The sequence below is a fragment of the Physeter macrocephalus genome, chromosome 2 (assembly GCF_002837175.3).
Source record: "Physeter macrocephalus isolate SW-GA chromosome 2, ASM283717v5, whole genome shotgun sequence".
NCBI lineage: Eukaryota > Metazoa > Chordata > Mammalia > Artiodactyla > Physeteridae > Physeter > Physeter macrocephalus.
In genome coordinates this window covers 131,545,311-131,560,203 of record NC_041215.1, presented here as the reverse complement: position 1 = coordinate 131,560,203, position 14,893 = coordinate 131,545,311, and the positions used below count along the sequence as shown (strand labels likewise).

The 14,893-nt window shown below is 38.1% G+C and overlaps 1 protein-coding gene across 12 annotated transcripts in view; it reads right to left on the bottom strand.

The window, feature by feature from the left end:
* DIS3L2 (DIS3 like 3'-5' exoribonuclease 2) overlaps positions 1–14,893 on the bottom strand; it is a 398,793-nt gene that overhangs the window by 366,950 nt on the left and 16,950 nt on the right. The window contains exon 1 of one of the 12 annotated variants that reach the window (XM_028482682.2): positions 2,493–2,526. The exons of the other annotated variants lie outside the window; for them this stretch is intronic. The gene's annotated coding sequence lies outside the window, so the exon portion shown is untranslated. Of the gene's footprint in view, positions 1–2,492; positions 2,527–14,893 lie in introns of those variants that run through there. 12 annotated transcript variants of the gene reach the window in all.

The window sequence follows — 14,893 nt, the reverse complement described above, 5'->3', positions numbered from 1 at the left end:
CAGGAATAAAGACGCAGACATAGAGAATGGACTTGAGGACACAGGGAGGGGGAAGGGTAAGCTGGGACGCAGTGAGAGAGTGGCATGGACATATATACACTACCAAATGTAAAATAGATAGCTAGTGGGAAACAGCCACACAGCACAGGGAGATCAGCTCGGTGCTTTGTGACCACCTAGAGGGGTGGGATAGGGAGGGTGGGAGGGAGATGTAAGAGGGAGGAGATATGGGGATATATTTATAGCTGATTCACTTTGTTATAAAGCAGAAACTAACACACCACTGTAAAGCAATTATACTCCAATAAAGATGTTAAAAAAAATAGTCTCCTACTGGCCAAAATTATGACAATTTAAGTATCAAAACTTTTAAATGATAACATTACCTATAACCCATTAAATAAAATAAGAATCCATGAGTTCATACTGATAAAGACAAATAAATAAATAAATAAAAATGGGGGAAGCTCTCCTTACAACAGAATCGCAAATAATAAATGTAGAAAAAAATGATGGCATTGGAAAATTACCATTGGTAATAATCATCATCATAATTAATTCATATTCATCAATGGATGTTAAAAACTAGTGGGTGAAAGTTTCAGGAATAATAGAACATTAAATAGTCTGAAAATACTCTCAAAGATACTTACTAAAAACAAAGAGGAAAAGCATATATTGATGGTGGAGAAATCTGGCAGACCACCTTAACCAAATGATCGAAGTAAACACCTATAATGGGACAAATCAATATCATATGCCTCCTGATATGATACGTTAAGAAAAACATGTCACTTGTGAAACATCAATTAAACCCAAACTGAGGGACCCACTACAAAATAACTGGCCTATAATCTTCAAATATGTTAAATTATAAAAGGAAAAATTTCCAGGTTAAAGGAAACTAAAGACACATGACAATTCTATGCAACTTGTGATCCAGGATTTCCTTTTCATATAAACAACATGATTGGGAAACCTGAAAACGTGTGAATAAGATCTACAGATTAGCTAATGCCATTATATCAAAGTTAATTTCCTGATTTTGATCCTTGCACAATGGTTAAAAAAGAGAATGGCTTCATTTTGAGTGTCTGCAACTTACTCTCAAACAGCTCAAAAAAAGGAGGGCAAGAGAGGAGGGCTGTTAATGTGGTAAAATGTTGATTCTGGGGAATCTGGCAAAGAGTAGAGAGTAATTTTCTGTACTATTCTTGCATCTTTCTGTTGGTCTGAAACTACACATTTTCAAAAAGAATCCAAGTTTTTAATTATAAAATCGTATGTTTATTGAGTTATATGCTTCTCATGCTAAAGGACATTGCCAACAGCTAACAATAATATCAATTAAAAAACACTCCCTAACATCATACAAATGATATACTGAATAAAAGAAGTTCAAATAATCAGTTATAGGTTATGTGGTCTACAAGATCATTCCATCCAGTTTCATATGGGTCAAGAGATTTATTAGCTGCAAGCTCAAACAAAGTGATCTCAAATGAGAGTTATGTCAATAAAAACACTGCCTCTCAACAGGTCAGAAGTGATTTTACTCACTTATATTTTACAAAATATTTTGAGGATTTGAAAGATTAAATGTCCTGAAAGGGACAACAATCCAGCACTTTTTGCAAACACAGCTGTTGGTTAAAGCTCTTGAGAAAAGAAAAGCTCTGGAATGAGAATCAGCTGTAGGAAGAGATAGTGGTTATAAAATACTAAGAAAATTTTGGAATCTTTTTGTATTAATCTCCTTAATAGCTGACTTGTTTCTAAACATGTACTTCATTACTATATCCTAGGACCTCTTCAGGCCCTGGGCACAGAGCAATAAACACAACATGACCGACAAGGTCTCTCCTCTCATGGTACTTACAATCTAGGGGGCAGAGATGACAATAAACAAGTAAACAGACAAGTCAGTGAAACAGAGAGGTGAGATGGTGACAAATGGGATGGGGAAAGAGGACACTACTTTAGCTTTGGTAATTAGGAAAAGCCTCTATTGAAGAGATAATTCGGAGCTAAAATCTGAATGACAGAAAGTCCATGTGAAGGTCTCAGGGTATGGCCTTCTTGGCAGAGAGAATGACAAGTGCAAAGACAACAAAGCAGAAACAATCTCAGAGTGTTCAAAGAACTTTTAAAAAGGGACCTCATTAATACTCTCAATATAGTAGATGATACCAAAGAATTGTCAATTTTGTATCTGGTGTGATAATGGCATTGTGACTCTGTATGACAATCTCCATACTGCATATGTATTCGTATGTATATGTACAATAAATGACGTCAGGGATTTCTTTAAAATATTTCAGCAAAGGAAAGAGAAATAAAAAAGGGATGAATGAGGCAAATGTGCAAAAACTCTTGAATCTGGCAAATGAAGGTTGATGAACTACTCTTTCTAGTTTTTGTATGTTTGAAATTTTTCATAATAATTTTAGAAATTCCACATAACAGAAACTTCATGCAAAAAATGGCAATACCTCATATCTTCTTTCTCTTACTTTAATACTCCAGTTCAGCTCTCACCTCTTCATTCTGTCTCCTGATTACCTCATTTGAAGAGATATAAAGGAAAGCTTTCAGGACAGGTACACACTAGATAGGCCTTACACACTATGGCTGTGTCCAGTTTCTATGACAAACAGAACCAATCTACCTAAGGCAGGGCTGGAACCCAGAGAGAATTAAAATGAGAGAATATAAAATAAACAGCCACATACTGATAAACAAGAAGTCATTCTGTCTGAGAAAAACAGGAATTGCCTGGACTAAGGACAATCCTCCCAGAGATTAAAAAACACAATAGGCTTCTTCCCCCTTCATTCCTTGGAGAATGCTCTGGCAAAGATCTCCGATTGTGAAATCCCACTGTCAGTTTTCAGTCTTGATCTCACTTGACCTTGCTATAGCACTTGACACACAGTTGAACATTCCGCCTCCTCTTGAGGCTCTCTACTTCCTTGGCAGACATGACAGTAGAGCTAAAGATGCCCGTACTCCTTCCTTTGAAGGACAAGGGTCACATCCACAGCTCCCTGTGAGATGGCACGCAACTTCTGTCCCAGGCAACTAGTTCTGAAAGAACCAGGAGTGGGACCCTAACCTAACAATCTATCATCTATAGAATGATGTGTCAGAAACTTTGATTTCTGGTAACAGAGTGGAGTCAGTATTCTGAAAAACCTTCTGATACCAAATTACTACAACTGCTGAACAAAATATTACCAACTTGAGAGCACTGTTGAGCTCTCAAGAGAGAAAAGAAAATCCCCAGGAGCTAAAAATCAAGTGAGAGCTAGAAACCAGAATACGTAGAAGCTGAGGCTGCAGAGACCCTGGGAGCACATCCTGGTTTCAGTACCAAGAGGCTTGTAGTTTAAAGCTGCAGGGGGAATAGGAGATAAAGCCTTCACCATATGAAATGTAGACAAGTAGAGATTAGCCCCACTGCAAAAAATCAAGACCCCTGAGGTCTTCAACAAATCAGTGAAAAGGTAGGCTGGAAAAAATATACCTACTGATAAAGAAAAACAATCAAGAAATGTATCTGTTTTGACCTGGGCTCCAACTGGGGGCAAAGGAGAGTTCCCCCAGAAGATTCATAACAACGGGCCTGCACTCACGCAGTGCAGTCACACTAACCCCAAGGACAGACACTAACTTAAAGTGACCTTAAGTTGTAGTGTCCCAGGGTGTTGGCTGAACCAAAAAAATCCTCTTCAGAATATTCCCACAGTCAAAAGCCTGATAAATGCTTACAAAACACATGAGGAAGCAAGCCATCACTGAAATCAGAAAAAAATAGCAAAATGTGGTGCAAAGTAATTTGGGGTCATAAAAATGACAAGTACGTAATTTTTTTTAATAAATTTATTTTATTTATTTATTTATTTTCTTTTTTTTTTTGGCTGCGCTGGGTCTTCGTTGCGGTGCGCGGGCTTCTCATTGCTGTGGCTTCTCTCATTGCGGAGCACAGCGCGCGGGCTTCAGTAGTTGTGGCGCACAGGCTTAGCTGCTCCGCGGCATGTGGGATCTGCCTGGGCCACGGCTCGAACCCGTGTCCCCTGCACTGGCAGGTGGATTCTTAACCACTGTGCCACCAGGGAAGCCCAGAAGTAAAAAGTAAACTAATGTTGGTGGGTAACTTTATAGGTAAATGAAAGAGACTTTTTCCTCTTGAGTTTTTAAAACTATGTTAGATGGTTAAAAGCAAAAGTATATTGTCTGATGTGGTCCTCAATGTATGTAAAGGAGATATTTAAGACAACTAATTAGAAAGCAGGGAGGATAAAGGGGCCTAAATGGTGGTAAGGTTCCTACATTTCTCCTGAAGTAGTAAGATATCAACACTAACAGATTATGACACAGTACAGATGTCAATTCTACCCAAACTGATTTTTAAATTCAACACAATTCCTATCAGAATCCCATGATTTCTCATAGATATAGACAAGCTTATCTTAAAATTGACACGGAAATGCAAAGGAACTAGAATAACCAAAATAATGAGAAAAAAAAGAATAAAGTGGAGGAATACACTACCCAATTTTAAGCTCTAAAGCTACAGAAATCGAGACCATGTGATAAGGGACACACAGACCAATGGAACAACATAGAGAACCCAGAAATAGACCCATTCAAATACGCCCAACTGATTTATGACAGAGGTGCAAAAGCAAGTCAAGGGAGGAAAGACAGCCTTTTCAACAAATGACTGGAGTAACTGGACATCAGTAGACAAAAAAAATCAACCTTCACCTAAACCTCACATCTTGTAAAAACATTAACTTCAAATTAACTCTTAGACTCTATGACACCAAAAGCATCATCCATAAAGAAAAAAATGAATAAACTCTTACTCCGTTCTCATTTCTAGGACCTGGCCACTGACATAGCTGAATGGTAATTTAAGAAATTTTTACTCGACATGTTGAACATTAGAGCTCTTCTCAGAAGACCAAAATGAGTAATTAGAATCTGAGTTCTCCGTTTTATCCTTAAGTAGTAAAGTGGACAGGTGGGAGGGACTTATATATAATTATTTCATTTTAATGAAAGACATTGGCTGGATACCATCTACCTACAACCTATCATTTTAGGATCTTTGTGAAAATCTCTAGGGAGTTAAATTTGCCTTTTAGACCCTCAGGGCTAATCCTGGGACTGCTGGCATCAACCAAGGGCTACTGATAAAGAAAAGGCGCCGTCTTATGTATTATAACAAGGCTGATGCCATATCACCTTAAACTCTAGCTCCCAAATGCTTCTCTGACTTGTAAAGTATTATACCTCTTAGTAGAATATAGGTTTATATAGTTTTAGTCTAAGTTTAAAAACCATTACACTAGAAAATGTAATTAAGAAACTTAGCAAAAAAAAACAAAAAACAAAAAAAGGGACTTCCCTGGTGGCCCAGTGGTTAGGACCCTGGTCAGGGAACTGAGATCCTGCATGCCGCACGGCACGGCCAAAAAAATAAAAGAGAGAGAGAAAGACTTAGATTATGAAATATTTTATTCCCTTCTGCAATGCCGAAGCCTAGCAAAGTGCCTGCTAAATAATAGGTCAATAAAGTTTGTGAAATGATCATTTCCAAAAGAAAAATGAAATTCTGAATTTAAGAAACTGAAATAATGAAACTCACTGAAATGTTATCACCTTTACCCTTCTGCCACAATCAATCAGACCCATTATTTTCACTCGATACTCTCAAATATGTGACAGTCTCTCTGTCATGTTCTAGTGCTCTGACAATGTCTGAGCTGAGGTCAAATTTGGGAGTCACCAGAGAACAAATAGTAAGTGAAGTCGTAAACACAGAGGAGATTGTCCTAGGGAGACAGTATGGAATCAAAAGAGAAGTAGCCTAGGATTGAGCCTTGAGGAGCCTCAGAGTCTCCTCAGAAGGACACAGAAAACTTGGGAGAGCGTGATGTCAAGGAAATCAAGGTTTCAAGAAGGTGGTGGGCAATAAAGTCGTATGCTGCTAAGAGAGGTGAAATAAAGAGTTAAGTGTTCATCTGACTTGGCAGTATGGATGTCACAGGGAGCTTGGTGAGAGCTGTTTTAGTGAAGCAACAGGAATAACAACCAAAGAGAAATAAGGTGAGGCACTAATGGGCGGGGAGGACATGGAACTAATGAGTTCAGATGACTCTTCTGTGAGGTTTGGCTGTGAGGAGGGAGAGGTGAAATTAAAAGACAGAGTTTCCATTTGCTGTTGCTATTATTTTCATTAAAGAGGAAACTTAAATGTGTTAAAATACTGAAAGGAAAGAAGAGTTGAAAAGGTAGGGCCAAGATAAATGACAGCTCCAGTGAGGAGAGGAGGGGGGACAGGGATAGGTACACTTTGACTAGTACTCCCCCAGCATGCCCCGTGTTCCTCAAGTTCACACATTCACTCACCTTCCACTCCAACCTCACTCTTAAAATTGTACTCATTGAAGAACAGCGCAAATTCCACTTCCTCTCTCCTCTACAAACCTCACCTAATTTCTCTAGCTCTTGGGATCACTTCTCTGCAATCCCAGGGTGTGCTATGTTTTCCACGTTTATTTGGCCACAAAATCCTTTACAGCAGGTTCCACATAATACACACTGGGAAAGGGACATTTACTTCCTGTCCAGCTGTCCAGCTCATGCCCTACCCCCTCAATCAGCCTTTCCTAACCATACCAGAACAAAGTAATACCTCCCTTGTAAAACCCTGAACAATTATATCGTTCAGCATGCTACGTATTTAAGATCCTAGAATGTAAGCACCAAGAGCGTGGGGCCTTGTCTGTCTGGTTTACCACTGTATCCCAGTGCCTAGTAGGGCTGGCACATAGAGGGCACCCAGGAAATGTTCACTGAATGAAGTAATTAAAAGAGATGCCCTTAGCCAATATTTTATAATAAATATAAATGAAGAATAACTTTTTAAAAACTATGAATCACTATGTTGTACAACTAAACCTTATAGAATACTGTATACCAACTATACCTCAAAAAAAAGATACCGTCACTCCTCGACAACCATAAATTATTGAAGAGCAGGAACTATGTCTTATGCCTATGTCTACACAGTGCCCTACAAAGCAAACCCTGAATAAATGTTCTTGATAACATGATGATAATTTATGATGGCCGAATGTCACAGTGGGAATTAAAAAGACAGAGTCTGGCAATAAACTGACACTGATGAAAAAGAATGAAAAGCCTATGTAGTTTTTCTCAACTCAAATTTTAAAAGGTAATGATAATAATCTTCAAAATACTAAAACATTTCCCGATATTTCAGAATTTAAGAAAACCCTTGAAGACAACTGAACTATCTTTCCCTGCTTATGAAATTCTTTTTAAATTCATTTAATACTCTAGAATCTTGATGTCTACTCTAAGATTTATCTGAATTCTGGAGTTTAATATTTTCACATCTTGATAATACACAGGAGTAGATCAGTAAAGGCAGGAAGTACACTAAGGATATTGCTGGGGTGGATCTAAGTATCATCTCCCTGCCTAATAAAGACAGAATCATCTTAATGTCACTGAAGTACCAGAGTTCTGATCATAAATAACACAACAATAAATGCAAGATTTGCTTTAAGGCAGCAGCATACAAAACCAAAATTGAAAAAGATCATCCAGGGTCTTCTCAAATATAAGCTTTGCTACCAAATAAGGCCCCAAAATGTTATGAGGTGGAAGCTGCCTCATTTTTCAGCAAATAGCTTCACTTCTCATGTTTACTTTGCACAGAATTATATTATAAATTCAATCATGTTTCTCTTCCATATTTTATTATTATGATTAAAGTCATTTACAGAATTTCTAAATTGGAACAAATAAGATTACTTCTTATGCTTTAAAGACTTTCATACCAATTGGCACTTTCACACCCCTGAAATATATTCTATCTTCTCTTTTGGGGATAAACATACAGACTTTGGAGACAAATTCTAGACAAAGTAGCAAAAGGCTCAGGTCAAACACAAGTACCTTTAGAAATAAGAAGAAATCTTTCCTCATACTGTGGGGAAAGGAACAGTACAGAAGCTTTTGGAATCTAAAAGAATAGGGACTAAATAAAAACTTCATTTTTTAAAAACAGAAATCAGAATCTAAAGAAGCACAAGAAGGCACCCAATTGGTATCAGAACTCATGCTCAGTTCTAAATAGCAAAAGAAAGTGTCTCATAAACAAAAGGTTTTATTTTCATAATGTGAGTGGTCACACTGGAATATCTCTGCCATCAGTAAACTTGGGCAATAATAGGATAAAAGAATATTCTCTCTCCTGAAGAAATTCAGGGCAGTATTTCAGCAGCACTGAAAAAGCTGCTCAGAAGGTACTGGAAATTGTGACATGTCTTTCATTAACTCCTAGTCCGTGCTATGAAATAAAAGTCTAAGACCTTATCACTTTTCCTCATTACTTTTGGGGAGACTTTTTTTATCTTTTTATTTTGGAAATTTAAAAACAATCACAAAGTAAAAAGAATGATGTAATGAATGTATGCTCATCACTCAAATTCAATAATTACCAATTAATACCCAATGTTATTTCACTTACTCCTATACACACACACACTGCACTTCACCTTCCACATATACACCTACACGTACTAAACTATACTGAAGCATATGAGAAGGCTTTTAATCTCCCTTTTAAAAACTCTTAAATTACAAGTCATAAATGGTAAAATATTTTACTCAGTGAAAACTACTATTATCACTTAAGGCCTTTACTTACATAAAGCATAAATTTTATGGAGCAAGGTTATCATACAGATTTAGTCCAAATTTCATGCTGTGATACAGAAGCAACAATTGAATAATAGAGCTGAAAAATAGCTCATCCACCAGCTATATGCATAATTTGAATGGTAATCAAAGCCCTCATCTGTCCACACACACTAATCTCAAAATTAGTAAGACCAAGGAAAAAAGGTGCAAAGCTTATCCACATGGCCAATTTCACTATGGCAATTTGGAAAAATATGTGACTTTCACAATCTATAATCAACTGGACAAAATGACTAAAATATACAAGAATTGAAAGCAGTTTTCCCTAAGTTATTTCAAATGTCAGTTTCCATGAAAACTATTGTTTTTCTACTTTAAACAAAAGATTAATATCAACCTGGCTTCTGTTAGTTTTTTTTTTTTTAATGTCACTTATATCTTACTTTTTTCTTGGGAAGGTGTTGCTACACCAATGCCTACTCTCAGGGCTGCAGCTACAAACATCTGGAATTTACTACCCACAGACTCAGCCCCAAGCAAGATAGGGCCTCGCTAAGGACCACGTTCCTGCCTACAACACAAGGTCCCCATGGCATCTTGCAGGACACTGCAGAGGAAGACATACAAAGTCACAAGCAGTTGTACTGTTCCCTCAAAGTCACAGAGAAGAATTCTAGCATTATTCAAGGCACCTGGAGGAATGCCAGACACAAAATTCTAAACAGCAAAATGACTAAGACTAAATTCAGACCACAGATAGAAACATGAGGAAACTTTAATCACCCCCTAAGCCAATCTGCAGATTTGGGATCTGGTCTGTCAGCTAAGCACCCTGTACAGGGAGACCTGACAGAGGCCCTACAAAGACAAACTGATGCTAGTCCTCCTTTCTATAGTGAAATTATGTTCCATGTTCACACCATTCAACATGAGTGAGCTTGAAAGATGATGACTCTAGGGTTTGCAGCCTTTTCAAAATTCTGTATTTCCCAGATAAAAACCTCTACCACCCATAAGGGCATCACCATGGATTTAATAATTAATAACTTCAGGTAGTCAGTAGAGAAATAGGACAATCCAAGAAAAACAAATAACCAAAATAAATCCAAAAATATTGAAATGCAACTAAGACAGACCTGTGGCACTTCTTTCTTTGCTGCTTCAAAAAGGGAACTCAAAACAGCAGCACTGGAATCCTTACTTCTCGGGAGACAAAATAAACCTAAAGTCTACTGGTCCCAGGGAAATAAGCTGGGCCTCCACTTCCACTCCAGAGCTCCAGTTTCCCAGTGTTGACGCAAGCCTTCCAAGTGGAGGAGGAAAGCATGGGACATCAGCTCCACAGCAAAGTTAAGAACCTTGGGATAACTTTAAAATTGAAGGCTGTAAGAGTTCACCTTGTCATTTATGGGAAGCTACATCACTAAGACCTTGCTACTGCCAGATGCACATAAAATATAAAACCTATATTCATACAGGGCCTTTGTGCACGTTTCATAATCCAGATGTGAGGAAATCCAAAGTTATGATTCCCACAGCAACTGTAATCTTGGCAAACCTACACACTTGTATTCTGTGTTACTTCACATGGTAGTGACCTTAAAAGAAACTTGAAAAGAATAAAGCACATTTTAATCTCTGCAACGAATTACAAAGAAAAACTCCCAGACAGATCAGAGATCAGAAAATTGCCTTCCTTCAGGGATAGTGGAGCTCTTTTTTTGAACCAATCAACAAAGACTAGACCAAGCACTGAAGAATATGCTGGAACAATTCTTACCTGGCCTGAGGACAAGGGCCAGAAAACTTAACAGGGTTTCCTCTAAACTCTCACTTCTAATTTGCTAAGACAACCAGCTGTTTGATGTTTAAAAGTTCATTTCAAATATTTAATACTTTCAAAAAGTACCTTAAATGCTAATCAGATGCAGAATAGGCTCAATTTTAGTTCCCACTTGAAGCAACAGACGAAACATTTGAAGCTATTACTAGATAGATCATCTACTGTAAAAGAAGTCAAATAATATGTGCTTATGTCAGTTAATATAGAAAATGGTTTCCCCGGTTCTTAATTTAAAGTTAAAATGCCAGTTTCTGGAGGGCCAAGTGCTACTACAATAGGCTAAAAGGTTAATGGAAGACAGCAGAGCTTAGTGGTTAAGAGGCTTCTGAAGCCAAAATGCCCAGGTTTGAATCCTGTTCTACCACTTAAAAGTTGTGGCTTTGGGCAAGTTATTTAACATCTCTGTGCCTCAGTTTTACCATCTAAAAGAGGCAATAATAAAACCTACCATGTAGAGCTGTCTTGAGTACTACATGAGGTAATACATGCAGAGTTCTCAAAGCAGTACCTGGCAGATAGTAAGCACTCGATAAGCATTTGCTATTATTAATGTAAGGTCATTTATTTACCTTGGCAGCAGTCTTTATTTATTTGATAAACCAGTACCCACACAAAAAGATTTAAAAAACTAAAAATAATTTTAATACCATAATGGAACTTTAACCAGTCTCTTTAGCACAACAATAATAAATGACCTTCCCTCCTCTTGCCTCCTTCCTCTACCCCTCTTGTAACTAAAGAAAAAGTCCAAACTCCTTAGCCAAACATTCAAGTTGCTTCATAATCTGTTGGCCCATACTGGCTCACCATCTTGCACAGTCCTCTAAGAACCTTCCGCTTCAACCAGTTTTCTCACAATCCTCTAAATACACCTTGTACTCATTCAACAAGCATCTGAGAATCTACGGTGCCAAGCAGCGTGCTAACACTACATGCAAAAATTAATACACAGTCTCTGCCCTTAAAGAGATCGCAGAATATAGAGTAGAAAAAGAGATATGCAAAAAATAGTTTCAAGAGAATATAACTACAGTCACAAAAGAGCAAAGGTAAGGTAGCTGCATGGAGAGGAGTTGATAAATTCTGTTGGTGAAGAAGTCCCCTCGGGGAGGGCTTCACAGAAAAAGGCTGTGAGAAATGTTCAAGGGTAAAGAGGAATGCACCAGGCGGAGAAGAGGTCAGAGGGCACACTCTGGAGAGCAAACGGTGAAAAATACGGGCAAAGAAATTCTGGGGAATGACTTGCAGCTGGGCTGCTGGGGAGCGGACCAAAGCTAGAAGCTAGAAAACAAGGATAGGCAAGCTGACTCTTGTACCCAAATCAGAAGCTCTGGGTAAGGCTTCGCCCTGGGACCACCAAAAATTTCTGAACAGGGGCCTATAACATGATCAGATTTACAATTTAGTGTCACCACTGCAGCTGTAGTTCACGGGCTGACTTAGAAGGAGACACTGGAGACTGAGAAACCTGTTAAGACAGCTGGAAGGGTCCAGGCAGCGGTAGGGATGGAAAAAAAAGGAAACAGATTCCAAATGTAAATTAAGAACAGAATTAGTAGAGGGCATAAGTAGAGGGGAAAATCTAAGAAGACTCAGAGATTTCTAGCTTGAGTAACTGAATAAATGGATGAATGGTGACACTTAGGCAGCAAAAAGAATACAGGACCACAAATGCAGAGCCTGAATCTTTATCCTAAGAATAATGGAAAGAGACACCCTTGCCACTCATGCAGCACACAACCTACACCTGTGAGTTCATCGGCCAGCCAGTGGCCTCAACTCCAAGCTCTAACCATGTGCACCCAACTCCTATTCGTAATTAAGACTTCTTAGTAAACTAGGACTAAAAAGAAATTTTTCTAACGTGATAAGATATATTTCTCAAGGAAACAACACCTCTTATGTAGTATTCAGGCCAAGAATAATAAATAACTTGAATCTAATCATAAGGAAACATCAGACAAACCAAATGAGGAACATCCTGTTAAAAAAAAAAACTGTCTTCTTCAAAAAAATACCAATGTCATATAGACAAAAAAGGCTAAAGAGCTGTTCTAGATTAAAGGAGATAAAAGAAACATGACAACTAAATACCATGTGGGATCCTACACCAGCTCCTGTCCTAGAGGGGGAAAGATGCTAAAAGAGACATTACTGGATCAACTGACAACTTGTAATAGATGGCAGATATGATCAAAGTTGTATAAATGTTAAATTAACTAAGTTGATAACTTTTCTTTAGGTGTGTAAAAATATCCTTATTCTTGAAAAATACTCACTGAAGAATTTAGGGGTAATCATGCATGCAATTTACTCTCAAGAAGCTCAAGAAAACTGTTATTTTATATTTGTGTGTGTGTGTGTGTGTGTGTGTGTGTGTAGAGGATGAGAGGGAGGGAGGGTGAGTGATCACAAAAAATAAAGGAAATGGGACAAAATGTTAGCAACAGGTGAATCTAAGCAAAGGGTATATGCACTCTTGGGCATTTATCCCAGAGAAATGAAAACCTATATTCACATAAAAACTTCCACATGAATGTTTATAGCAAGTTTATTCGTAATAGCCAGAAACAACCCAGGTGTCCTTCAACAAAGGAATGGTTAACCAAGCTCTGGTACCTCCATGCCATGGTACTACTCAGCAGTAAAAAGGAACAAACTATTGATACATGCAACAACCTGGAGAAATCACAAGGGAACTATGTTGAGTGAAAAAAGTCAGTCTCAAAGGTATGTACTACATACCTCGTTCCATATATAAAGCATTCCTGAAATGACAAATTAGACAAAGAGTTTAGAGGTTGCCAGCGGTTAGGGAGGCAGAGAGAGAGGGAGACGGCTATGGCCGTGAAAGAGTAGCACGAGAGGTCCTTGTGAAGGAAATATTCTGTATCTTGACTGTGGTGGTCAATCTACAGATGTAACAGAATGAAATACACACACATACACAGAGTACAAGTAAAACTGGTAAAATCAGAATAAGATGGGTAAATTGTATTGATATCAATTTCCTAGTTGTGATACTATACTATAGCTCTACAAGAGGAAACCAGATAAAGTGTACACAGGATCTCTCTGTATCATTTCTTACAACTGCATGTGATTCTACCAAGTAAAGTTTGAAAAGGAAAAAAGTTAAAAGATAGCCACAGAAAATAACTTATGGATAATGATAAAGCACTAGAGGCCTTCCCAGAACAGGAAAAGGCTGCCAGCTATAACAGCTAAATTATTTACCATTCATTCAATATTGTTCTAAAGAAGCTAGTTGTTGCTATATAACAAAAAAAGGTAGGGGCTTCCCTGGTGGCGCAGTGGTTGAGAGTCTGCCTGCCAGTGCAGGGGACACGGGTTCGAGGCCTGGTCTGGGAAGATCCCACATGCCGCGGAGCAACTAGGCCCGTGAGCCACCACTGCTGAGCCTGCGCATCTGGAGCTTGTGCTCCGCAACAAGAGAGGCCGCGACAGTGAGAGGCCCGCGCACCGCGATGAATAGTGGCCCCCACTTGCTGCAACTAGAGAAAGCCCACGCACAGAAACGAAGACCCAACACAGCCAAAAATAAATAAATAAATATTTTTTTTAAAAAGGTAATATAAATATTAGAAAAGAGACAAAGTGATCAATTATAAATGAAATTACTGTCTACCTAGAAAATCCAATACAATCAAGTTATAAAGCATTACAATATGAGTTCAGTAGTGTCCAAATACAACGCAGATGGTTGTATCTGGAACCAACTTACGATGGTTCAACTTAGGATTTTTCAACTTTACGATGGTGTGAAAGCGATACACATGCAGTAGAAACTGTACACCAATTTTTGAATTTTGATTTTTTGTCAGGCTAGCAATATGTGGTAGATACTGTCTTGTGATGCTGAATAGTAGCAGTAAGCCACAGTTCCCAGTCACCCACACCCTTACAAGCGTGAACAACTGATACACTTACAACCATTCTAGACCCAGACAACCCTTCTGTTCTTCACTTTCAGTACAGTATTCAATAAATTACATGAGCTAGTCAACATTTTATTATAGAATAGACCTTGTGTTAGATGATTTTGCCCCACTGCGGGGTAATGTAAGTGTTCTGAACACATTTAAGGTAGGCAAGGCTATGCTGTGATGTTCAGTAGGTTAGGTGTATTAAACACATTTTCAACTTGGCTAAAGAGTTTACTGAGAAGTTGCCCCATCAAGGAAGATCTGTATATAAAGTTAATAGCCTTTTTATTATATTTCACTAATAATCAGTTAGAAAACTTTGTATAAAAAAGAATTTTGTTCTATTTATATTTATTTT